The 27977-nt window shown below is 40.0% G+C and overlaps 1 long non-coding RNA gene across 3 annotated transcripts; it reads left to right on the top strand.

Moving 5' to 3' along the window:
* The first annotated feature begins 69 nt into the window (after positions 1-69).
* LOC134504001 (uncharacterized) lies at positions 70-27977 on the top strand. Of its 3 annotated transcripts, XR_010068617.1 has the most exons (6): positions 70-184; positions 10609-10806; positions 11023-11668; positions 12801-12927; positions 24301-24460; positions 24708-24808. It is a non-coding gene; the product is annotated as an uncharacterized LOC134504001 (long non-coding RNA). The 3 variants fall into 3 exon arrangements; XR_010068615.1 differs by lacking the exon at positions 11023-11668; XR_010068616.1 differs by lacking the exons at positions 11023-11668; positions 24301-24460; positions 24708-24808 and adding an exon at positions 27707-27977.

Genomic DNA, 27977 nt, shown 5'->3' with positions numbered 1-27977 from the left:
ACTTTTTAACTCCTTGTTAACCGAAAGCGCCGTCTCGGATTCATTCGGAGGAAGAGAAAGATATTGGGGGGGGGGGGAGGGGGAGAGAGAGAAACATTTATTAAACCGGCAAAATACTCTGCTAGGAGTCTCAACTCTCCAAAAGGATAGTTTGCCTCGAGGCAGGGGATGCAGTGAATAATAGGTAAGGGTGTTTTAGCACCTTTCTCTCACTTTCCTACGTGCGTTTCGGGGTTTGCGGAGGGGGAGTTACGCGGCTGGAATGAATTTGTGTTCTGCAGCGTGTTTGCAAATGTGGAGCGCATATATTCAGGGTGTTCTGCTTTGCTTTGCTAACTTACGGTTCTCCCTTAGCCTTTCCTCCTAAATATGTGTTTGTGTGTGTGTGAGAGAGAGCGAGCGAGCACGGGCGGGCGTGTGACACAGATAACCCGAGACTCTGTTCTAATATCGTGAAGATGGACCCAGTCTTGAGAGCGTTCTTGCTGCGGTGACCCAGAAGGCTGGATATATCCCAAAGATAGACCTGCATACCGTTCAGCTTCCCCTTCTAGAAAGACGGGCACGAACCGGCTGGCGGTTCAAATGCACCGTAGCCTCTGAGATCTACGGAGAGTGAATTCGGAGTCTTTTCTCTCTCCGTCCGCGGCAGACACAGCCATCTCTCTTTGCACGCTTCAGCCGAGCTTTCGAGCTCGACTCGGCGGCACCCTCTGATTTTCCAAGCCCGAGACGCCGCGCCTCCGGGTCAAAGTTAGGTTTTTTTAGCCCTGATCTCCCCGCCCACCTCTGATCGATAGCTTCGGGGGAGGTCTGAAAGTTAAGAGAAGTTGCTAATTGCTAGCCACAATTTTGCACTTCTTCCCGGCGCCATCCATTACTTTTTCGCTTCGTTTAAAGCTGCTTCCCAGATTTTGAAAATAAGTTAAGGTGGGTTTTTCTTGGAGTTCAAACCAAGGAGGAAGGCAGATGAATTCTTCGAACTTTTTTTATTATTATTATTATTCATTCGGGTCTGGGTTACAGAAGACTGGCGATCTGTTCAATTAATCGCATGTTTTAAAACCGTCACGTGCGCTCTTTCTCGCTCTGCGGGGGCGGGGGCTTTTCCCCCCCTTTTAATACCGAAGATAAGAACAGAGTTAAAACAAAATCCAGTTCACTCATGTTCCGTTTAAACCTCGACAGCGCCACCTTTCGCCACAGATCAGTTTCATACCGAACCGCTTCCAATTTTCTGGATAGAAAAAAAAAATCCGTGCTAGAAATGTATTTCAGGAAAAAAAAAAGTTAAGAGCTCCTAGCGTCTGCACGACCGTCTTGACTTTAACTCTTTCAAGTCAGAGGAATTTTCATGGCTTTGCCAGATAGCCTGTTTTGGGGTTGCATGTAATAACAGGATGTGTGTTTTACGGCACTTCCTATCTATAGAATTTCTCCACTTAGGACATGGTCTGTGGTGTACTTCTAGAAAGTAGCAACGAAAGGGGAGACTGTTCTTGTTAGCCTGGATACTTTGTGGAGTTGTGTGAAGTTTTGTTTCTTTCTCCCTCTGTGAGATAAGACAAAAATCTTTAAAACTTCCAGCCTTGATTTTCAACTGACTTTATGGCAACATCGAAAGAATTAAAGTTACTAGTAATTTGGTGATAAATGAGATGTCTCTAGTAAGTTAGATTAAGTGTAGTGCTATAAAGTTGTTTATCTGAAAAGTACTTCTCAGAAATCTGACTCTTGACAATTAGTCATATATTAAACCAGCCTTCTGAACATTGTCCTCTGGTACATTGGCTTCAACTATCCCCACCACCACCAGAATTCCTGCTGAAAAATCTTTGCCTTATTCTAAGGATCTGATTGTGGAGACTTTGTCTCTCTTAGGAAGTGTCATTTCCAATAGCATTAAAATCTGAAGTTGGCAAATAAAAGATGGGCTTTGTGTACCCTGACATTACTCAGCCTTCACAGTCAGGACTTAGATGATCAAGCTGTGTTAACTGGTAATAATGAAAATAGTTTGAAAGAGATAGCTGGGCAGCTGGGCACATCACAAATTGGTTTGGGAAGCATCTACATGCTGGCAGGAATGGATTATGAGAACACTTTACCAGAAGAACCTAAAAATGATGGTTTTCCAGCTTAAGTTAAAAACATGGAGCTTATGCAAAGGTTAATATGTCTCCAGTTTGATTTCCAGTGTGGGGGTGGATCAACAGGAGTTGTCAGCCTCAAGAGTCGCTCATGCCCATCTCATCAAGGCAATGTCGTACATTCTCCTTACATTCTTCTGAGCCTAGCACAATAGATCATTTCATTTTTGGGCTGCCACAAATTATAGATCTGTCACTACTTTTAAATGAGTAGCAGTTGCTTTTTGGGATGGATGCTCAAAGGAATTAGATGCATTCCCATTTGAACATGCTAGATTCACAAAATTAGGACTCCCTCTCTATTTCTCATCCCAGTTAGCTCTGGAGAATAAAACAAGGAATGCAGAACCACATATGCTATACCGGTGCAAAGGAGAGCTATAAACACAACTGAGTTCAGGCCTCTAAAGTATTAAGACAAATTACTGGAGCTGCTGAATTAGTCTTATTAACCAATTAAAGATGATGGAACTGTCAAATATTGGCTGTTAGGTAGCACCACAGGCTAGACAATGAGAAGTTTAAAATGAGAAGCCTTTTCTTTCCCTTTTTCCTGTGCTCCATTCCTCTCATTTTGGCATGATTTTCCTATAGTATTTAGCTGCTCACAACAAGCATCTGAACCATTCCCAGGTAAGACTGGGTTCCTTCTGCATAAGTTGCCCATCTTCATTTCAGTTAGAAGCATTCAGGCCACTGACTTCTCCAAAGCACCACCGCCCACCACCTCTTTTGCGTTTTGTTTCTTTTTACTTGAAATGCATTGATTCAATCAACTGTCTTTAACGTTCTCTCTACTTTTCAAGAACTTGGCCTTTTGAAGGAAACAGGGCTTTTGAGAGCTTCAGTCAGGAATAGCCTCCAAAATACGTGGATGTGTGTGTATGCTCACATGCAGATGTACAGAATTCTGTTTATTAAGCACAATCGGTGGATTTTGTACATATAGCATCCTCATCTTACACTGTGTCAGTGAGAAATTTTTTAAAAAAATTCGCAGGTGTGTATTTTCATGACATCCTTAGTTGAGTAAACAAGCAGGGGAAGGCTTAGAAAAGAAGCCAGTAGAAGTCCTGTGAGTTATATTGACTTTGAGTGTCATTTGCTATGACTTAAACAAACTCATCCATCAAGGCCAACACATTAAGTACAGTTACTGCACCTTTTGTTTATCCAGCGCCTTATTTTATGGTGCAGAACTGAGTGGTGTCCACTGAATTTAAGTATGAAAAGCCACCAAATTGATTTCCCAAAGCTGAGTGACAAAAGCTGAAGACATCAACGGCTCTTAGGCACAGAGCTAGATAAATCCTTTTAACAGTGCTTCCGATCCGTTAGCAGGGCCACCAATAACAAATCACTGTTAGCAGATTTATGGGAAAGAAATAATAGAATCAGATGAGATAATCTGATAGGGGTAAAATTGCTGAGGAAATGAGTCCTACTTCACATCCATGGCTATGAAACAGCACTGTGATAACGAGAAGTCATTACAAATAGGTGAATTATGATGGAAATAATCGTCCTTGTAATTCAGTATTTATTCATGCCTTTTTCTTTAAATAGGTTGCAGGTGACCCCAAAAAACCCTCTCTCTCTCTTTGAAGATTACACACACACACACACACACATATATATATATATATTATACACACACACGCACGCACATGAACACACATGCACACACATACATACACATGTACCCACATACACATGCCTTTTACTGAATGTAATTTAGTATTTGTTTTACCTGTACTTTGGTTCATAACTAAATGTTTTGTATTCAGATTTATGTAATGCATTAGGCCTGCAAACATATTTCTGCCTGATTAGCATAAATAGTCCCTTCATGAATTACTAACAAAGTTGATTTGAAAAATATTGGCGCATTATTTTATTAAGTGGAACACAAACATATGTCCAATAAATTCTAGTTTGCTTGTGGCAGGAAGGGATATACAGAGACCCAGGCAGTTGTATCTCACTGTGGGTAAGTGGAAAAAAAATAAGATGAGTTAATCTGTGTGTATGAACTTAATTTGCCTTGTCAACCTTTCTGTTCGTATTTAATAAATAGGAATGTCCAGGTCTGTTTCAGTATCCAGAATCACAATACAAGAAGAGACAGCACTTGCCATTTCTCCTGCTTAATTTCATCTGTGGATTGCATCATCTGGAGATAGAATTTGTTCTCTATGTGGGTGAATTAGCACTTTGGTCTGATTTTAGCAGATTAGACTCAAACTGAATGGAAGTCATGGTTAATGTCTATTGTATCTTCTTTACTGAAGCAATGTGGCCTCCATTCTGTAGAGAGTTAGGTATGCTTTAGTCCCATTGAAATGAATAAAAATCAAACATGCATAATTATATGTTGGATCACAGTGTCTCAGATTTAAGCAGCAATGTTAGATTTGGAGAGTCTATACGATTTGGAAGTTTCTTGTCTCCCTTTTCTAAGGTTTAGCAGATTAAACTAAATCAAGAACTTTAATCTTTGAGTCTATCTAGAAGCAGACCCCAGAACCTTCAAGCATGCTTCCAGCTGCTTGAAGACAACACAAGTTTCCCTAAACAAGGATCTCTTAGGGCAAGGAATAGAGATGAGAGGGGTGTTAAGGGAGGGAAATTCAGACTAACCAATCACTAATTTTTTGTGCTATGATTAGACTTCCTCCAATTATCCTATAATACCTTTTTAGCATAGAACTAAACCCTAAATGAAGTCAGTTTCAGATATGGATTAAGGAATAGGGCCAAGGAGGAGGACAGGAAGGCTGAATTTGCTGAAAGTTCCAGTCTAATGGAGTATTTTTCACGTTGGAAGGGGAGTGGACCATCATTAATTTCCCTTCCCTTTGCAGTTTGCCATCACTCCCACCAAAGGCCTCTCTGCCAGAAGATTAGGAAAGTGATGCTAGTGAGAGCAGAGAATTGGAGGAATTGAAATAGATTATCTCCTTTTTTCAGTGGAAATAGTCTGAGCAATACTGGGAAATGATCCTGTTAGTGGTATTCAATCCACTGTCTTCAAAGTCAATAGAAGATCCTCCCTGAGATAATTAATTTGCCTTGTAAATATTAAAGTGTAAATATTAAAAAGCAATTATGATCAGTATTGTATCCAGAGAAATATCTGGTATTTTTTTTTTCCATTTCTTGGATTTACTGAGTCTGATCCATTTTTCTGCCTATAAGTCTCCAACTGTTAGAAAACTATGTTTTTATAATTTCCTTTACAGGCTCAGAAAAGTCTACCTAAAAAAAATCAAATTGTAGATACCATCATTTCCCTTTCTCTCTCTCTTTCTGTCCATTACATCATTTCCAATTTTGTAAATAAGTTTTTCCATCACCTCTTTTGTTAGGGCTTCCACGTCTGGGTTATAAAACTTGGGATGATCACTAGATAGCAGCAAAGAGATTTTTTTGAAAAAATCTAACTCTTTGCTTCTGTATAATGGTCATTTGGGGTTTTGATGCCCAAGAGCTGGTAGCTCTAATCTTAACTAAATCTTTTGTTGGTGAGAGAAACTTATCCTGTCCCAGTTTTATGATCAACTTTGTTTTAAAATAGGTTTGTTTTCACTCTTGAATTTTTACAGTTTGCTTATGTATTCCATGGAATATTTATTGTTCACTAAATTCCATTTCAGTGGCTGAATAAATTGGAATCTGTTTTAATATTAATCTCTCAATTAATATTCTTGGATTTATTTTCTTTTAAATGGAACAAAAATGATCATTAGTAAAGAGATATCTCTAGAACACAATGTTATCAGATAGAGAATGATTATTCTCAATCATGCTTGGATTCCTCAAATATACCAGTTTGCATGTATTTCTGAACTATGAAAGAACAAGATGATAGAAATCAACAAGAAGACTATTTAGACTTTGGAACACGGGTTAGAAATCCGGATTCTAATCATATTCTTGCTAATATATTAGACATATTCCTGAATTATTGTTTGAGTATAAATTCAGCAATCGGCAGCAGTTCCATATTCTGTGCAAGGAAAACAGCAAATCTGCTAAATCTGCAGATCAAATGAAAGGGGTAAGTAACAAACAACCTCTGATTGCTAATTCTTACATAACATTTTCTATGTATGAATTTCTTAAAACAGTTTTTATTCCGTGAATTGCCCAAAGGCGTGATAGAGTTGGGCAGCCTATCAAACAAATAAAATCAGATCAATCAATAAAATTGAAATAAAGAGAAAACCATTGAGGGATCACTTCCTTTTTGTAGTCATATCTGAATGTCTGAATGACTCCTTTGTGTAAATGTTACATTAAAATATAGTATATTATTGAAAACTGCCCAGAGTCCCCCAATGGGAGAAGATGGGCAGGGACAAATTAAATAAATAAATAAATAAATAAATATTAGTGTTTATTGCACATCAGTCTACAAAACATCTACCCAAATCCAGCACTAAATTCAAATCAACAGCACAGTTTGGGAACAAATGGCCGTTCTGGTTTGGGGGCCAGGTTTGAGAGACCCCAAACATACATACCCACCAACTGCAGGCAACAGTCTGATGCAAAATATCTCACTCCAGGAATAACGGTGGACGGAATTGATAATCCACAGGTTTAGCAATTCAAGCTGTCCAAATGCACACTGTTTCTCTGTGCATAGAAACTCTTCTCTTTTTTTTTTCCAGGATCATTGGGTCCTATGCATGTTTGGATGTTTGGAGATGAAAGGTGACAGAAACACTAAATCTCTGCCACTGTTTAGTGGCTGTCCAGATCTATGCAGCACAGATCTGGTAGCACCAATTATAAATCGTGTTAAGATTACACTATATGCAGAGAAGAGTCCTCTATTTTGACTGCCATGATTACAACCTCACTCTGACATTACATCCAGACTGGTAAGGTGGGCAGCCAAGGAGACAGAAGACCCCTCCAATTTACATAACTAAAGCTAGCATGCGGCAGTTTTACCTAGAAGGATAAAGTACCATAAAGAGTCAGTGGCTGGTTCACATAATGTGCTAAGTCATAAAATACTTTCTTTGGTTCTGCCTTAATATGTTGATTGCATACTTGGCCACTGCTTTGTGGTCCATGACTTACTCTGCTGTGAAACTCAGCCAGTGGTGGATTATTCCATACATATTTATTTTGTTATTTCTTCAACTTATATAGCCACCCATTTCACATAGCAACTCTGAGCAGTCTATTGATTAAACAAGTTATGGCTAAGAATGATGAGCAGACCTACCCAATGTGTGGATAATGTTTACACTTGCAGGACTGGCTAACTACATCTCTGCAGGGAATAGGAACTGAGTAGGAATTGGCCCTGCTCAGATCCCATTTTTTTCAGTTTTCATGCAGAAATGGTGGTACCAGCACCACCAGCTGGGAAACCGGCTTTGAAACAAACACCCCCCTTCTCTGAGTTGTGGCCAGGTAACACAATGATGAGGAATCCAAGGTCAACTTCCACAAGCAAACAAAAATCACTTTTTCCAAGACTTGAATATATATTACTGAGCATGTGTCAACCCTTTGAGGTAGTCCAGACAAGAAGCACCAACCATGAGTACTAACGCTACCTTTATTGTAAGGTCACAGTAACAGAAACTTGCAAGTCTGAATGTACATCTCTCCCCCCTTGCCTTTACTTTCCAAGAAACTAGGGAGGGTCCCTTCTGAGACATTTGCCACACCTCCATTCCTTCTGTGGGATCAGTTGCCTCTTATCTGACCATTGCCTAGACTCTTCCTCCTCCTCCTCCTCCTCCTCCTCCTCCTCCTCCTCCTGTCTCTCAAGGACATTCTCATAGACAATTACAGCATGTTCCTAAAAGTCCCTGCTTCAGTGGATAACTGATGGAGATCCTTCAGGCTACATTAGAACAACGCTATGAAATCTGATCATGGGCCAGAGTGAATATTTTGGGCTGTTGCTAATTAATGCTAATTCCCTAAAATGTGGCTGGTGGGTGTATGTGCGTAGGGATGCAGTGTCCTTCCATCAAACTGATGGTTGGAGAGCTATGTTGCTGGTTGTGACCTGATGCTCTTTTGCAAACAGCATTTTCTAGTTATGTCAAGCAATCAAATGGGAGTGTAGTTGAATCCCAGATAAATGTATTTCACTGACAAATTCCAAAGCAGGTGGGAGGGAATGGTGTGATTGTGAGAATGAGTTACAGTTTTGCTTCAGTGGTCTGAAAATGAACGTCTTTGTAAAAACAACTTACAGAAATATGGGGCGTTGATGGAAATTCTCCCCAAAAAAGATAGACTCGCAATGTTGCTTAAAAACTTTGTGCACCTTTAAAAGAAAGATATAGAAAAATACCAGTTTTCATATACATTGATTTTAAACAGCTTTTACATCAATGCAGAAATAGAACAGGGTGAGTGTAAGACTGGAAAATGGGGATCTGTAAGTGAAATGAATTAATCTATTTAAACCTAGGGGTTGAGAGGTCATGCTTTTAACCCTATCCTGTTTAACACAATTTCATCCCTCTCTAGACAATGCTGTTCACTTTCTGTATGTCTGTATTGACCAAATTTCATAAGCTGTTTCCACATGCTAGCGCCCTGAAATTTCAGCACGCAACTGTATGCATATCAACTCAAGGACGTATCAGCAAAAGATGCAATCTCAGTACCCTGTTTACTTCCTGTTAGGGCTAATTACAAGGAGCATAAGATGAACAGGCAAGATTAAAAAAAAATAATATCAGCCCTGTACTGAAATCTGTCTTCCAACTTCTCGAAGATTTTCTTCCCTTCACAAGAAGTTTTTGTTTCTCCTGGTCCTTTAGAACATAGCCATGGAACCAACAGCCTGCAGGGGTTGCTAAACTTCAACTCCCAGAACCACAAGTGTCTGCTAAAAAGCCATAATGATGTCATGTGCACCAGTATATCATTGTACAAATGGCATGAATTATGCAATTTGCATCAGTTGCACCATGAAAATAGGTTGCAAATGATGTTCAGAACATAATTTGTGTAATTTGCACAGTGACATCATGATGTGATATCACTTGCCCCCAGCCAGAATTCTACACAAATAGCCATGCTGACTTGGCTTGAGGGCAGCTGTTGAATGGTATTCAGATGACCATAGATTCTCCCCACCACAGTTTGCTATCTATCTATCTATCTATCTATCTATCTATCTATCTATCTATCTATCTATCTATCTATCTATCAGTAGTCCTCAACTTACAACCACAGCTGGGACTGGAATTTCCATCATACATTGTTGTGGTTGTAAATCTAGTCATGACATGACCAGACCTGATTTTACAACTATTTTTATGATGGTTGTTAAGAGAATTACCATGGTTGTTAAGCAAATCCAGCTTCCCCAATAGGAATTGTTTGCTGGAAAATGCAAGCCAGTTGCCAAGCACCCGAAACATGGTCATATGACTGCGGGTCTGTGTGTGACATTTTGCGATGCTTGGAAGTGCTTCACAGGCCATAAAGCACCCATTCTAAAACCGTTGTAACTTCAGACCATCATTAAACGGACAGTCATAAATCGAGGACTGCCTGTATGTTCATTTGGTGTGTGTCTATATGTGTGTTTTAAAAGCATGTTCTATTATGGCAAGTTGGTGAAATAGGCTGGCAATTTTTATTTTTCTGTTACAGACTTATCCATCGCTGCAGTTTCCCAGTTTGTCTGAATTTTCTGATGTGTAAAGGTTCCCTAGGAAGTGGGCAAGGGGGAGGAGGATCTAAAAAAGGCAAGATGACAGATTTGGCATCCAGTGAAATTGCTCCTTTGGTACACATGTCAATAGTGCACACATGTGCCAAAGGGACAGGGTTTGCGTCTTGACACCATATTTACCACCTCAATGGTCTCTATTGCCCCTCACCACCTGGCCGTCACTGCTGCTAGGAAGAATTCTTCCCTGGGATTTTTCCCTGGGATTTATTGGAAGCATGGGAAGCCAGGAGGCCACTGACCATGGAAAGAGGATTGTGTGTTGCATGTGAGAACACTGTTCCACACTTCTTGAACATAATGTCACTATGGTAGATGGCAGAACATTGGGTCCCAGCCCTGAGAATTAACAAAAATGTCCTCTCCTTTGCAGGGGGGAAAATTCAATAGCAATTTTATTTTCCATGAAATTGAATGAAAATGGGGAAAAAAGGCATAAGGAATTGACAGCATAGTGGTAAATTTGGTTTTATGGTAAAGGGGGATTTTCTCACTGCGCGAAGAGTCATTTGGGTCAACATCCAGTTCCAGCAAAGCAATACCTTTGGTATTGGCAGGACACTCCAAACTGCTGTCCCTTCATTAATAATGGAAATAAACAGCCTTGTGTGTTTTCCTTCTGCCGCTTTGACAAAGTGAACTTCACATCCAGCAGTTGTCCTGAGTCTGATCTTCGGGTCAGAAGTACAAGTGTTTTAATGGCCATGGTGTTCATTTTTCTTTCTTCCCCAGATCCAACTGGAATGATTCACAGGCTTTTATCTTCCCGGTCACCTGTTTGGGGAACAATGGAACAATCAGGAGATCATCTTCATGAGCTTTGGATGGGAAGTGGCAGCTTTACAGGCAATAGCACTTCCTCCCAGGTGGAAGAGTTCTGGAATTGTTTTCATGATTGCATCAATGAGGTTGGCTAGTCCCTGCGGAAATGTGAGTAACATATAAAGGTGGGCCAGCAGAAGACTTCTGAGAACATGGCACACGACAATGCATGCAAGGAAGCTCTGCTGTGCAGGCCAGAGATCATGTTTTGTGTTTTATCATGGTATCTCTTTTGGACTGAGGATGGGTCTGCAGAACATTTTTATTTTAATTGGTCAACGTAACTGAAAGCCTAAAGTTCTTTGTGTCCTTTGTTTCTCATAGGAAATTGTGCTTCTGATGCCTGGCCATTTGCTACTGAATTCTGGTGGTGCAATCATGGGGATCTGCGGTGAGCCCCCAAAAGCAGCTTAGCCATCATAGAGTGCCCAACCTGATTTAGAAGACAGCTAGACATCTTTCTGTGTATTTTTAAATGAATTGAACTTCCAGCAGCTGTAAGATCCACACATCTGGAAGAAACAGGCAGGAAGAAAAACAAATTGCTAAAACCTGGCTGAAAGCATGTTGAAGTAGAGAAATATCTCAGGGAGTATGAGATGAGGGTAAGGCAGGGGTGCAGAAAGTGTGGCCTGGGTATCCCATGTGGCTGACTATCTCTTTTGTGCATGGAACTAAAGTGATTTAAGAACAAAGTGGGTTTGTAAATCTTGCTGTTGCTAAGGCACTCATTTTATCCCTTAAAACCTCTGAGCCAACATCCCGGTTGGATCTACCACCCTCCACTTTTGGAATGCTGCCTTCAACATGCCACACAAAGCCTGCCACAGCCCACAAACCAGCAGAGGTAGCGCACCTTTGACATAATGGATCTACTGCCTTGTAGGAAACTCCTGGGTGTTGTGCAAAATCATGCATATTAAAAACAACAAATCCCACCATAAAATCACATTGATACTAGCTACTTGAGGTATTGCATATTTACTTTTTTTAAAAAATGCACAACTTGGATTGAAAAGATTGAAAAGAAAAATGCATTGAAAGCCTTCTTAAAGAGCGGCAGTTCAAATATCCTGCTGGGTGTGAGTTCCATGTAAGCAGCCTCCCCAAAGTCAAGTTTCAAGTGGTCATCAGTTAAAACAGCTGCCATCAGAGACAGGCCTTCCCAGTGGAACTAATCTTACTCACATATTTGCAAACAAAGACGATAGCATTTATTAGTCTTCCCAAAACATCCTGCTCTCCAGAAGAGATGATTCAGAGAGTTCCCATCATTTCCAGACAGCATCTGATGGTGCTTTCCCCATTTTTAGGGAGTAAGAACAGCATTACCACATTAGGATCCACACACAATAATGTTTGAAGTCCTTCTGTTTGGTAATGGCCCAATCAAAGCTTGAACCTTTAGTCCAGTTCTAGGTACTACAGTGACTACACTTAAAAAACAAAAAACTAACAAACTCAAAGTAGTTCAGGGAAGGTTGAGGTGGATGCTCTGAAAGCTGAGTTCTGTGAACTGCAACCAGGGGAACTGGGCAGAATTAGCCTTAAAAGATTATTGAGGAGAAGTAATAGCTCTGTTGAAGTATCTGAAGTATCTTCTTCAAGTATCTGAAGAAGTATCCTACAGATAAAGGTCACGATCCAGAATGCAGGACGTGGAATAATAACCTTCTGTCTTATAGGAAGGCAGTTTCTGGTTGAATGTTAGGAAAAATATTATTAATGACAGGAGCAGTTGAACTGTAGAGCCAGTTATTCACGCTCCCCTTCATTGGATGTGTTCAAGTGGAGATTGGATAATCATCTGTCAGGGATGCCTGAATCAGGATTCCTGGGTGGAGCAGGAGACTTGGACTCAATGGCCTCTAACTCTGATTTTATAAATCAAGCCAAGATGTTGCCTCTTTAAAATCAGTTCATTGAAGCCATTCTTATTTCCTATATTAAACATAGGTACAAAAACATGGACACCTATCTAGATAGTAACATTTTTTTTTTGCTCCTTTGAGTCATTGTTGACTCCTGCGGACTGCCTGGACAAGTCTCTGCAGTTTTCTTGGCAAGATTTCAGAAGTGGTTTGCCATTGCCTTCTTCCTAGGGCTGAGAGGAATGACTGGCCCAAGATCACCCAGCTGGCTTCATGCCTAAGGAAGGACTAGAACTCATGGTCTCCTGGTTTCTAGCCTGATGCCTTAACCACTACACCAAACTGGCTCTCACAGATGGTAACTGACACTTTTTAAAGAAACTAAACAGAACTGCACAATTTTGGAATACAGTTGTGAGACAGACCAAAAATTCAGTGGTTTCAGAATGAGAAATGGAACTCTTCAACACATCTTCTAATATACTATAAGTGGAAAAAGAGATTGGCTCATAAATTATTATTCTCCTAGAAAGCATCACATTTATGAGTTCAACTTCATTGGTCTAATCCATTTCCATATGTCTGTGGGGAGAAGGTCAAAATATGCATCAAAATGTGATATATGAACCTTTATTAAAATAATGTTAAATTAGATTATGTGTTATTTTCAATATGTGATAATTAAAATTGTTCTCAGAAAAAAAAAGAGGGAAAGAAAGACAAGTTGGGAGACACCTTGCCGGTTTTCATTACCTCACTTCTTCCAGCCTAACATGGCACAGCAAATTCTGTCATTAAATACTTCTGATGAAGAAAGGAAGTAACTAGAGACAAAAGTGGGTCTATTTCACCTTTGCTGCAAAGCAGAATTCTCTTTCAGAAAACAGAAACCTGAATTTCAGCAACAATATCCTTCATGGTTTTTTTTTTTTTAAAGTTCCTATACAATTTACAAGATAGTAGAATTTGATATGGGGTTGCCACATTTCATCCTATTTATGCTTAAAATATATTTACATCTGAAAATTTATGTTAGGGCAGGGACCAGTATTTTATTCCAGAAAATATGTCTTTAAGCAAAGCAAAAGCCATAGTACGATATTATAATTTGTGCAGCGTCTTGGATCTGATTACCATACAAAAGTGTTTGGAGACATGGATGTAGCTCTTGTCTATAACTCTTTAAAGCAGCTGCATCTTCTCCCAGGATTTCATGGCTGCATTCACAGTCCTGTGCACTCTGAAGCACCTTTCTGAAACTGAATCTTGAAACGGTGCAGCCCAATCATAAAGTATCTATGGATTGTATGAAAGATCTGAAGGGGCATTTTATGAAACAATCAAGCGTACATTTATAAAAGACACTTCTGTAAGGACTGCAGCCAAAATTATGGTTTCAGATGGATATTTTGGTCATTTTCTAAAGTATCCTGAGAACCCTTCAGAGATATCCCAGTATATGTACAGTATGTAAATGTGCGTGTGTGTGAAATATTGGGATTTTTCTATCTTCTCAGAGCAAATTGGTCTGGCATTCAGCAGTTAAGACAAAATCCTGCTATTTGCTATTGAAGCTGAGAGAATTTCTAACTGTTTTATTTTTGTTTTAATTACCTATCATATGACATGGAATTTGACTTGAATCCTGCTCCTTGTCTTCTTGTAAACAAAGTGTTCAAAAGATTAACAGGTTCCCAATAAAGTGCAAAAACCTAACGGGGTCGCAATATGGTACGGAAAACAGATGAGTATGCAAACAGTGCATCTTGTGTGCAGCCACCTCTCCCACTGCCCCATTTTTGGCAGCATCTACAAATATGCTTGACCCATTTTTAAGTGTTCACACAATTATAGTAAGTGATTAAAAAAACAATTGGGGGAGGGACACTGGGCAGTGGGTGGTTCTAAAATGGCCAGATGTACATTAATCAGATGCAAAAGTTTATAAACGTGGAATTATTCTCACTAAAAAGTTTCCCATGTCATAGATATTAAAACTGCTTAATTCTTTGGTAGCGTGGGTCTAAGGGGTACAGATGCCCATGTGCTTTCTACAGACTTCGTAAAGATTATTTCCTGATTGGCTTTTACGCTGCCTCATGCAATTTTAAAACCACTTTAGGAAGTCACATTCTCAACATTAGGGAAAGGTTCCACCAAAGTCTTCCTGCCAACTGGTGGATGGAGGAAGATAAAATGAGGATCTTTTCCTGCAACCTCTGCAGGGGAGTCCCAAAAGTCAAGATAGCATCTTGAGCATGCAGTTGAAGCCTATCACTTTGTACAAGTGGGGTGGGAATTCAATCATTCTGCCATAGTGCCATCTTGATTTTTTTTTTAACTCCCCCCTACCAGCCCATGCGCAAACACTGCTGGTCCTTTTAGAAGTTTGTTGACTTGTGAATGATGTTAGGGTTCTAAAAGAAATCTGTCACTGATTTCTAGGGTTGTATTTTGTAAGCTCTACCGAAGCAGACTTCATCCTAGCATAGTTAGTTCTTTAATCTAACCACGCACCCTAAAAATTTATTTGTGAAAGATACATTCTTAAATGAATGCATTGCCTACAAGCAGAAGAGATTTCTTAGGAATTGCCTTTCTGAACAGAACTAGCAAATCAAGATACATTATATAAAAATTATATATAAATTTTATAATATATAAATATTATATTATATTATATTATATATATATATATATATATATATATATATATATAAAATAAAATTGGGTGCTTCTAAATCAGTTTAGGCAGCTTGGACAACTGCTGCACATACACAGAACTGTTTTCTTTTTGTACTTTCTAACCCAACAGAATGTTGGAAATAAATTACGTAAAGGTTCTTATCATGTAATTCTGTTGTGGCTTTGCTTTGCTTTCTTCTTTCTTTTCCATTTTTTAAAGTCTGTTCTGTTTAATTAAATAAAGTGAAAAAAGGGTGTTTAAGGACTCCGTCCATCTCTTTGGCTTTCAGAGGATAACTGTTCAAAAACGAAACAAAATTGGATCAAACTTTGCAAATATGCTAGATCAGATTCAGGGCTGTAGGCGAAAAAATAATAAATAAAATAAAATAAAATAAAATAATAAAATAAAATAAAATATGCATCCCTTTCCTGGGCTGTTGATTCCAGTGGACAAAATGCAATCAAAGAAAAAACACATATATAGGATATATAGACATAGGATGCTGTAAGAAGGAGTGTGCAAGACTCTTGAAGTCTTAAAATGACTTGGATGTCATTTTTTAAGCAAAAAAATGACATAACTCTTAATAAGAACATAACTCTTAGTAAGAACAAGTAAGATTTACACAATTTTGGAGTTGTCATAATCTTTGACTATGCTGAGTGTCTGCTTAAACAGCAAGCTGAAGACAAGCAAAGGGAATAATTGTTGGGTTGATGTTCTTTCAACTGACTCAATTGAGCCACCATAATGAAAGCTTCAGAATAAATTATTGCGCTTTGCTTCCTTGTACCATCTCAGAAATCTTCTTTGTAGCATATTAGCACCAAATACAAATATCACATTAGATTTAGAAGAGAGGAGCAAAAGAAATGATTCCATTTCCTACTGCCACCAAGAAAACAGAAAATTGTGAGTTGGCATTTTTTTTGGCCAGAAACTTTTTTCCTCCTGTGACAGAGTCAAGGGCCAGGAAGTCAATGATTTCCAAGAATTACATGGATAACGTATAATAAGAAAGGTAAAGGTTGACCCATTGAAATGTTCAGATAACCCATTCTGGTTGTTTTCAATAATATGTAACATACAATTCTTAGGCTAGGAAAAGCTAACTAAATATTACATTCCCTAATTGCAATAATTAATGGGTGGAAAGGTTGTTCTAGGATACATCAGTAATCTGTTCCAGGGAAGGGCTGCCATGAAGATAAAGATGTAACTTTTGTAACAGTTCTAAAATGAAGCTTTTTCCAACTATCCTTTTCTATTGCACTTCCATGCAATCCTTTTCCACTGCTCCTCCTCCTCTTCATCTGTCTTTGGCAACTGAGCTGATTAACTTCTGGTTTAGCTATACTGCAAAAAGGATGGTTCTGAATGCAGCTTTGCAACCAGAACACTTCTCCACCGGTGGGAATTTTCTCCTCTCTAGCCTCACAGCACTTAGGCACTCTTACAGAGGCTAAAGCACCTTAGGAACTCCCTTATACTAGCCTTTCTAACTGAGGAGAGGGATGAGTTTGCAGGTTGCACTCAAACAGAGAACTAAAAGAAGGGTTGAGATGGGGAGGGGAGATGATGTCTGAGTGCCAATCTGTTGACTCCCTTATTGGGAGCAGTAGAGGCTTTTGTGCTAATGATGCTAATTGTGAGACAATTGGAAGGAGGCTGGGGAGTGAAAACCACAGCTGTTTGGGAAGTGGTCTTAGATGCATATACAAAAGCTGAGAGCAGTTTCTTCTACATTTCCATGGTGAAAGGTGAAAGGTCCCCTGTGCAAGCGCAGAGTCATGTCTGACCCTTTGGAGGGATGCCACTCTCACAACGTTTTCTTGGCAGACTATAGCAGGGGGTGGTTGGCCATTGCCTTCCCCAGTCATCACCTCCCCCAGCAAGCTGGGTACTCATTTTACTGACCTCGGAAGGATGGAAGGCTGAGTTGACCTGAGCCGCCTACCCAAGAGAGAATCCAGCTTCCACTGGGATTGAACCCGGGTCATGGGGAGAGTTTCAGCTGCAATGCTGCCGCCTACCACTCTGTGCCCATTTATAACAGTAATCAGTCCAAAATACTTTACAGAATCTATTTGAAACTATTTGGGTTCATTGCTGACTGAGCAAGCAAAGGACAAGCTACTGGATGTATTTGTGACATACTTTACTAGTTAGATGCTCAACATTTTGTGACTGGATGGGTAAATGCTCACCATATTGCTTTGTCTTTAGGAAAAAGGTAGCTCAAGAAAGAGAGAAAGAAAGAGAAGGAGAGAGAAAGACATAGGGTTTTTTGTTTTTTTGGACTCAAGGATGGATAAGGAGGGAGAAGTAAAGAGGAGGTTATTATTAGGGGAGAAGACAATGGCAAACTTAGAGAAGATAATGAATGTAAAGAATATTTCTATGACAACACAGATAGAATGGTTAAAGCAATGTTTTTACCTAGTCATGTATGGATGTGAAAACTGGAGTGAGAGATAGAAGAAGAATGCTTTTCAATTATGGATTTTAGGTGATAACTAAAAGCACTATGGACTACAAGAAGAACTAATCAATCAATTCTGGAAATATAGACTGTTCCTTAGGGCAAAGGAACAGCAAGTAGAAACTCTTATAGTTAGGTCATGCAAGCAGATGATGACTGGAGAAAACAACTATGCTTGCAGAGTTGAGGGAAACAAAAGGAGGGGAAACAAGAGATAGGGTGGATGAATGGGAAAAAAAATTACAGGGCTGCCCTTGAAAGTGGTGACATACTTTACAGAGTTCATATTCATTAGGATTCGGTGAGCAGGCCAAAGTTTGACACCAAAATCCTTTCATCTTTTAACACAATTTAAGTGTCACACACACACACACACAAAGAGCAAACCCTCAAAATCAATTACACTTTTTGCTATTTCCACCTTTCCCCCTGCCCCACCCATTTTACATTCAGTGATGGAAGAGCAGTGAAAATGGGGTACATTCCAGAACATTTGTGAAGCACTTATTCTGGATGGATTTTTTTCCCTTGCATTCTTACATTTTCTCACCCCCTTGAAGAATGCTGATATTATGATTGCTTCAAAGGGATGTTGTAGAACAGGCATTTTGCAAAGAATGGCAAATGGAGCAGTTGCTCCTTCTAAGTACCTGCCTGTGAAAGTTGCTTAAAATCTAGGACAGTGCAGAACAGATTCAAAAAGAAAAAGTCCTTCAGACAGAGTGTGCTGGCACACAGACATAACACCTGTTGGCAGCTCCTTAAACCAAACTCATCTTTGCCTGAGATCATACTGCAGCTGCAGAAGGTGACACAGGAAAAGATACAGCTCTTCTAAGAAGTTGCTGACAGGTGTTAAGTGTCCACCTCCACTTGTTCCAATGCACCTTTTCCCCTTTTGAGTAAGCCTGAGTTTAGAATATGGAATCGGTCTGATTCCCACTGGAGTCAACTCAATTATCTGCTGAATATTTTAACTTCTTGGAACTTTTGACTTGCTGGCTGTTACACTGCAGAAAAGGGCTCTGTGAAGCTTCAATCCAGTCCAGTCCAGTCCAGTCCAGTCCCTCTTTCAAATCAAATTTTTGGACTGAATCACCAGATTCATTCAGCACACTCAATCAGGTGCCTTGGACCTGATTGGGGTGCAGACACTTGCATCAAATCAGTCTGAATCTTGTACTTAAATTGATTTGACTCATTGAACTGGTGATTCAAATCAGATCTTTGATTCTTCTTGTTTTATTTGTTTCCCAAAATAAAATGTGTTCCCGAGGTTCAACAATTTGCCACTAAAATTAGTGCAATCGTGGGGACTCTGAGAGAACTGCAAAAAAGCATCTGAAGGCCACAAACTGGCAAACTTAATTTAGGATTCAGCTAGAAAGCTGTGTGCTCAAAATCAGAAGAGGAACCATTCTAAGCATAAAACAGCCTGGCTTAGAATGGTTTTGTTTGGCCAATACTTAAACGATCTTCTCTCTGGGAGATAAGGTTGTTTATGGAGGTCTAGAAACCTCATCACTTTTGGGGCTAGTGGCTCTGTCCTATTTAGCCAATCCGCCAGAGAAGTAAGATGGAAGTCTAGAGGACCTAAAAATATAATGTAATATAATACAAAGCTTGCTATCAACACCTGGAAGTGCCAGAAGACACTTCCCAAGTACTGATAGCTTTCAGTGCCAAGCCACACCGACAGACATCTGCCTGGCCAATGGCAAAATGAAGCTTTTATTATTCCTTTCCTGGTACAAGAACTTAGGGGACACCAGGTAGGATTGGAGTAAGTGAAGGGGCTCTGCAGTCCTTAGAATGGTAGCCCTCATCCAAGTTAGTGTGAGTGCATGCTGCCAGATCTAACTGCTAGGAACCATGGCTGTCTTGGCTAAGTATGTTGGGCAAACACAGCCTTAATGTCTGAAAAGGGCTACCCTTGTTATTTCTTATGGCTAGACAGATCTAAAGAATCAACAGATCCAATGCGATAGGCTAAATGCACCAGACATGTTCAAGTAAGTTTTCAGTCCTGAGCTGAAAGTCTGTAGTGAGTCAAGAGATACAGCTACAGGGCAGGGCACTAATCAGTAGGGCTGGCAGAGATCTGGATTCAGAGGGCAAATTGTGATTTGCAGCATGCATGTCCCACTTGTCAGGAACTCCTCAAAGCAACTGTGCCTTTGCCTGGGGTCAAGTGGCTGCCCTCGCAGCTGCTGTGAAATCTTGGGAAAAGACATGTTAGGTTTAAGGTGCTCCAGACAGATGCTATGTTCCAAGTCACATTTTGCCCTTTGAATTCAGATCTCTGCAAAACCCTAGTAATCAGGGTTTAAAAGAAAGTCAGAAGCAAAGGCCATCTTGCTGGGGATAATAGGAAGTGAAAGCCAACACATCTGGAGTCTCAGAATTGTGGTAAATTCTGATAAAACATGAGCATGTCCCATCCTTCTCAGAAATAGATAGTTCTCCAGCAAATCAAATAAAAACAAAATTATGCCAGAAATATCCTGGGGACAATGTTAAGCAAATAGCATATCACCACTGTTTTAACAATTTCCAGACTTAATCAGCTCTATCTATACCGCTTTAAGTGCAGCAAATGCCGATTCTTGCAAAGGCCAATTACACCATGGAAGTAATTGGCTGGGCATGTTTTGAGTAAATAGTTAACTCTTCTCACTTGGAAGAAGCGTTTATTGAAAAGTTTGCCTGCACATACAAATGCAAATGATATGTGAATGCTTGCCTTTCAAACAGGACGGTAGACAAATGCTTGTCATTAGAAACATTTCCGTGCATTTATATTAGGCTGTCCTCTAAAAGACTTTTCAGACAAATATGTCATCAAGATATTCAAAACCATGTAATCTTATCCCAAGTTTCATCTATCAACGGCACAGATTCAATCTCTCACAGCTGTGTGTGTCAGAATATGCAGGCAGATTAGCCAGCTGATAGCGCAGCAAGGAGGGAGGAGGTGGGTGACGGGAAAGAGGGACTTGTCTTCAACCCAACGAGAAATGCAATGAGAAGGAAGGAAGGAAGGAAGGAAGGATTCTAAGCAGGAAAGATGATACAGAGATTCACAGCTCATGTCGCCCTTGATCATTGCCTTGTGCAGACATTGAAAAAGGGAAGCAAACAAAGTTTCTGCACTTATGTCACTGAGCTAGAAGCTTTTATAGAAGTCAAGGAGGAACCCCTGACTTTCTCTGCATTCTGGAAGGATACTTCTGATCTCGTTCAACCCTGGGATGGGCAGGGCAACCGTTCTTCCACTGTTTGCTTGGCAAACCAGACAGTGATTGTTCTCTGCAAAGATTACAGCTGGTTCAGGAAATATTAGCAGGATGTGTCAGTATGGCCCCTTGGTTTATAAGCCATGGTTTAGAGCTTGAGTTATGTGGAAAGCATGCCATTGTAGCTTGTTCAGTGACACAGTTTACCAAAAGCATGGTTAGCATATTGTGGGAATTCAGCCACTGTGGCTTGTAAAACATCGTTTATGGATTCATATGATGTGTGAACCAAGTCACTATGGCTTGTTCAACAAGTCACAACTAGAGGTAGTTATGGCTTAATGCAAGATGTGAATGTATCCAATTGTGATTTCCTTGTTGAATTTATTTAATGAGCCTTCACAGAACTTTTAGCTCTTGCCATTTTGTTGCCTGTTGAAAAAAAAAATCACTCTCAAGGACATTCCTTACTCCTTAGCATACATAAGGCAAAGTGCACCATGAAGGGGCATGGAGTTATCCGATAAGATCCAGTTGAATGGGTCTTTTCTTCTCCTTCTCCCCTTTGAGTCAGTCGTGACTCCTGGCAACTGCCTGGACAAGTCCCTGCAGTTTTCTTGGCAAGATTTCAGAAGTGGTTTGCCATTGCCTCCTTCCTAGGGCTGAGAAAGAATGACTGTTGCCTAGCTGGCTTTGTGACTAAGGCAGGACTAGAACTCATGGTCTCCTGGTTTCTAGCCTTAACCCCTACATCAAACTGGCTTTCAGGTATGCTTTGGGCCCCCTCATTTAAACAATGTCACCAACTGGGACCTTCTCTGTCATCATGTCTGCCCTCTGGAACAACATTCTCCAGAGCTTCCACCTTGATCATGTTCTGAAAGGTGTTAAAAAACTAGCTATTCTCCCAGACCTTGGAGCAGGATGGTGGGTGAGTCTTTGAGAGATTTTTTTGCCATTTCATATGGCTTTTCTGGATGCATATCATGTTTCTCTTTTTATTATTATTATAAATAATAATAATAATAATAATAATAATAATAATAATAATAATAATTTAAAGCACCCAGAATTATTATCTTTATTTAAAGTACCCAGCATTGGTTGGAGGCAGGAATTCTTTAAATCTATGTAATAAAATAAATGAACAAACAAACAAATATCAAGAAAGCAGCTGTGTTGTTTAGGCTGATACCTGGGTGCAGACAAAAATGAGCAAGATATAATACGTTGACTACTATATAATATATATTATCCCCCTGTGTAAGTGAAGAACCTGGGATGTTAGGTTCAAATCCCCAAAGTCCAAGGGATAATCTGAGTCTGGGAACTCTTTTTCAACTAAATTTTCCTTGTAGGGTTATCGAGGGGACAAAATGGGGTGAGATAAAAAGCTGTTGTAAGAGTTGTGATCACATATAAAAAAACGATCAAGCCTACCCTGAGCTTCTATGTGATTATGATTTGCAGTCTAAACATATTGATCTCGTTTATTTCTACGTAAATATGCTTAGAAGTGTGTTATAAACATAGCAAACACGTACGTGTGTGTGTGTGAGAGAGAATCATCACCACACACACACAAGCAAACATTGTAAATAAAAGCAAACTATAATTCCTGTTGGATGTCTCTGCTCCTCATTAACTCTGCAAAACAGAACAGATTTTGCAAAGAATTCCATCCAGAGGCTATGCGAGTGCCTTTTTCTTTTTCTTTTAAATTCCCTTTAAAAGTATTTCATGCAAATGCTTTGTGTGCAACCTGGTTTGGAAGAGCTTTTGTTTCATGCTGCAGAGGGAGAAGAGGGTGGTGGGGTGGGGAAGTGTGGAAGATAGACTGCTACGTGATAGAGCGAGAGACTGCAAATTCCTTTATTCCACAGAGATGTTCTGTTTTGCGCACAACTTTAGAATGCACGGATGGGATTCTGACGGTCAGCCAAGGTCTGTCAGGTCAAATATCTACTTTTCAAAAAGGCCCTTGAGCACAAAATGCTGTAAAGAACCATTAATGTCTATCAGGAAATAGGCCATTAAAAAGGGAGAGAGAGAGGGAGAGACAGAGAAAGAAAGAGAGAGAGAGAGAAATGGCATGTCCAAATATTTATTTGTTGGTAGGCCATAATGACTCCAGAACAGCTGCTAACTTTTGCACACGCACACACACACAGTCCAAGTTAGATTTATATAGCTAAAATATTTAAAAGCAGAGGTGCAGAGATCAAACCCACTGTTCTGCAAAAGGCATCAATAGATAATCAGCCTGCTTTATTTTCTCTTCTTGGAATTCTTAAACTAAGGGCCAAACTCTGTATTCAGTTAATTGCATGCTTATATTTGATGGCTGATTTCACACACATCACATAAAGCTACGCTGGGCAGCCTTTCTGGGGTAGAAAGCTGTGCTTTATGTTATACGGGGTTAATACCTGGGTGGAAGGTTAATACCTGGGTGGGGTTAATACCTGGATGGAAGACTACCAGGGGATTCTTAGATTGTACGCTACAGTGGAAAATTAAAAAAAATGCTGAAAGAAGGCAATGGCTAATCATTGCCAAGAAAATCACATCAATGTCTCCATGCAGTCACTGGGGCTGATCTGCATGATCATGGCTGGCCACTAAGTGTTTCTCAGGGGCAGCAAGGCATGGCATTGTTCTCTGCCTGCTCCCAGCCCACAGGAAAGGCAACCTCTGCTCGTCTTTTCCTGCAGTGCTCAAAATTGCACTGTTTTCTGACCTATGCCAACTCTAGCATGCAGACATGTTTGCCTGCTCTGCTTTATTTCATTGTAGGCAATACCTCTACTCCATTTGGCTATTGTACCCTTTGGCAGAAATGCCCCCCTTCTCTACTCATTTTGCCCTGGGTTGTTGGATGGCCCACTCCCTTCTTGAAATGACCTTAGTTTGTGAACCACTGAACTTTCATTTCCTTTTTTTTACAAGTTCACCAGTAGAATGGTGAAAGCCTGAGCTTTTTTTTTATTATTTAAATAAGCCTAATGGCCAAATAATGAAAGAGTGGACTTTTAAAGATAAAACCAACTAACTAACCAACCAATCAGGTGAAATTAACAAGAGTTCTGTTAATTTCTCCCTTTAGCCCAAGTCATAGGAGGAATGGTGAAACTGTGCTCTGGACTTCCTTGACTTGTCTTTTAGTCTACTGGTGGATGTTCCAAGCAGGAAGGAGTTGAATACAAGGGGCAGTCAATGGAGGTGGGGGGTGCTCATACAAAAGATGTATCAATAGAAACCCTACATGTCCTCAAAGACCCACCCAAGGAAGCGATGTTATAAATGTTGGCTTTCTCCAGACAGTTGGGGAGGAGCTATGGAAAGCATGGTCTGGACAGGCCACCACTGGACAAAATGGAGGAAGAGGCCTGAAATTGGAAATGGATTTCTTAAACCAGCTTCATTTCTAGCCAGGTTATCCCTTCAGCATCTTAAGGATTCAGTGTGGGAAAAGCTCTAAGTGGTGGGTAAGACTTGACTTAACTGCTCTTTTTATTTGCTTTACAAGGGCAAATAAGAAACTGAAACAAAGCAGGTGAGGCTGAGCATGTACTTGAGTAGGGCTAGAATTTTCTAGTATTTTCTTAGGTTGAGAGAGAGAAAGAGAGAGAGAGAGAGAGAGAGAGAGAGAGAGAGAGAGTTTCATGCATTCTTTTAGTGCTTGGCCAGATACATTGTCCTGGTTTCCCCCCCACCCCTACCCCTACCAGTTCTCACTTTGCTGAAAAGAATTTGCTTCAGGAATCCTTTCAAAGAAGATGATTTCATGATATTCTTGCACTTACTTAGCGATGAGATGGCTGAGAAACCAGTGCAAGTGTCTTGTCTGTTATATACTATAACCTTTTTCTAGCAGTTTTCTATGCTTCCATTAACTCACAAGGGAAACAACATGAAGAGTTCCTATTGTTGGCCCTTTGAAGTTTCGGTAGCCAAGGAGGCTGCAGAGTGGTGGAAAAATGTATCACAGAAAACATCAGTAGCAGCATGTCCATTCATCATCTTAATAACATCACCAAAACACATTTTATTGGTACCCATCCGAATTTGGATTTATCTATGCAAAGAATACATATTTTAATTTTACAAGACACCTACAGCACATCAAAATAGGTTCTTATTTTGATTAGTAATATGAACTGAACTATTCCATTCAATGATTTTTAGTATGTTGACCATGGTTCTTGATACTCACTTTTAATTCAAGCTTAATAGAGACTCTTGGTCTTTAACATGCCATAATACATGCAATATATTTAACAATTTACAAGTAATTAATCATATATTAGAACTGTATAACTTCAATGATATTTTAAAATCCTTAGTTTATGTATATCATAGTCCTTTAATCTTTTTCAAGTTCTTTTTTGTACTTGTTCATATAGATTTTTTAAAAAATGTTCAGTTAAAAAATAATAACAAAAGAGAAGCTTGAAAGAAATTCTCAAGTACACTGAAAATATTATAAAAACAAATGTCTTTTTCATAGGGGATCGGGAGATAAATAGTTTTAAAATGGTCATAGACCAGCTCCCACCACTCTGCAATCTATCCAATAAAGACAATTTTATCTGTAAAAGATGACTGTGTAAAACACCATAAAATGAAAAACAATAAAGCAAGACTACAATTAATGAAAGGCCATGAAATGCCATTGCATATCAGTGCGAAGTCAAAAACGCTCAGGAAACTAGAACAATCACAACGACAAAATAGTTTTGTCTATTTTTCAGAGCAGGGCCCTGGAGCACCCCAAAAGCCAAGTGTGGCCCTCGGCCTTAAAAAAGGCCTGCACTCCTATTTTGGATGGTTGTTGTTTATTCGTTCAGTCACTTCCGACTCTTCGTGACTTCATGGACCAGCCCACGCCAGAGCTTCCTGTCGGTCGTCGACACCCCCAGCTCCCCCAGGGACAAATCCATCACCTCTAGAATATCATCCATCCATCTTGCCCATGGTCGGCCCCTCTTCCTTTTGCCCTCCACTCTCCCTAGCATCAGCATCTTCTCCAGGGTGTCCTGTCTTCTCATTGTGTGGCCAAAGTATTTCAGTTTTGCCTTTAATATCATTCCCTCAAGCGAGCAGTCCGGCTTTATTTCCTGGAGTAGGGACTGGTTTGATCTTCTTGCAGTCCAAGGCACTCTCAGAATTTTCCTCCAACACCACAGTTCAAAAGCATCGATCTTCCTTCTCTCAGCCTTCCTTATGGTCCAGCTCTTGCAGCCATATGTTACTACAGGGAACACCATTGCTTTAACTATGTGGACCTTTGTTGTCAGTGTGATGTCTCTGCTCTTAACTATTTTATCAAGATTTGTCATTGCTCTTCTCCCAAGGATTAAGCGTATTCTGGTTTCCTGACTGCAGTCAGCATCTGCAGTAGTCTTCGCACCTAGAAATACAAAGTTTTCCACTGCTTCTACATTTTCTCCCTCTATTTGCCAGTTATCAATCAAGCTGGTTGCCATAATCTTGGTTTTTTTGAGGTTTAGCTTCAAGCCAGCTTTTGCACTTTCTTCTTTCACCTTCATCATAAGGCTCCTCAGTTCCTCTTCGCTTTCAGCCATCAAAGTGGTATCATCTGCATATCTGAGATCGTTAATGTTTCTTCCAGCAATTTTAACTCTGGCCTTGGATTCCTCAAGCCCAGCCTGTCACATGATGTGTTCTGCATACAAGTTGAATAGGTAGGGTGAGAGGATACAGTCCTGCCGTACTCCTTTCCCAATCTTAAACCAGTCCGTTGTTCCGTGGTCTGTTCTTACTGTTGCGACTTGGTCGTTATACAGATTCTTCAGAAGGCATACAAGAAGACTTGGTAATCCCCATACCACTAAGAACTTGCCACAATTTGTTCTGGTCCACACAGTCAAAGGCTTTAGAATAGTCAATAAAACAGAAATAGATGTTTTTTCTGAAACTCCCTGGCTCTTTCCATTATCCAGCGGATATTGGCAATTTGGTCCCTAGTTCCTCTGCCTTTACTAAACCCAGCTTGTACATCTGGCAATTCTCACTCCATGAATTGCTGAAGTCTACCTTGCAGGATCTTGAGCATTACCTTACTGGCATGTGAAATGAGTGCCACTGTTCGATAGTTTGAACATTCTTTAGTGTTTCCCTTTTTTGGTATGGGGATATAAGTTGATTTTTTCCAGTCTGATGGCCATTCTTGTGTTTTCCAAATTTGCTGGCATATAGCATGCATTACCTTGACAGCATCATCTTGCAAGATTTTGAACAGTTCAGCTGGGATGCCGTCATCTCCTGCTGCCTTGTTATTAGCAATGCTTCTTAAGGCCCATTCAACCTCACTCTTCAGGATGTCTGGCTCTAGCTCACTGACCACACCGGCAAAGCTATCTCCGGTATATGTAGCTGTTATAATAAAAGTAGTTCTGACCTGTTTAGCATTGGATTCTTAGTCTGGTCTACCTTTTGGGGGCTGACCCTCAGTTTACACATCATGCTGAACCATGTATCATCATTTATACACCACAATGCCTGGCTCATACACCATGCTAAATTAAAACAAAACAAATCACTATGGTTTAACACATCAAGCAAATTATGGCTTCATGCACTCTGTGAACCTGCTCACACAATCGTAATGTGCAAAGTAGCCCTGTGCTGCTTCCCTTATAATCACAAAAACAGCCCAACAACAATAGCCATTTTCCCATAACAATTTATCTCTTTTTTTACTTAGTGTTTTCCTCATTGTCTAGTGGTCTTATTGGATGGAGCAGAACACCAATAAGCATTTGAAGTTCAAAAAGTTAGAGCAAGCATCACCCACTCCTTTCTCCGTCTCTCTCATAATCTTTGGATCATTCTGCCACAAAATCTGGAGTCAAGGACTTCATGTCCACCTTATCTTTGAATTTCCTGGCTTTTGTCACTGAGAGGAGAACAATTGTAAGATTCTTAGCTCCGTGAGGATACTCAGATTTCTTGAGACAAACCAGCTTCTTGGTAAA

This window comes from Candoia aspera, chromosome 11, assembly GCF_035149785.1.
Source record: "Candoia aspera isolate rCanAsp1 chromosome 11, rCanAsp1.hap2, whole genome shotgun sequence".
NCBI lineage: Eukaryota > Metazoa > Chordata > Lepidosauria > Squamata > Boidae > Candoia > Candoia aspera.
Note: the sequence above shows the minus strand (reverse complement) of the source record. Positions and strands in the feature narration are given on the sequence as shown.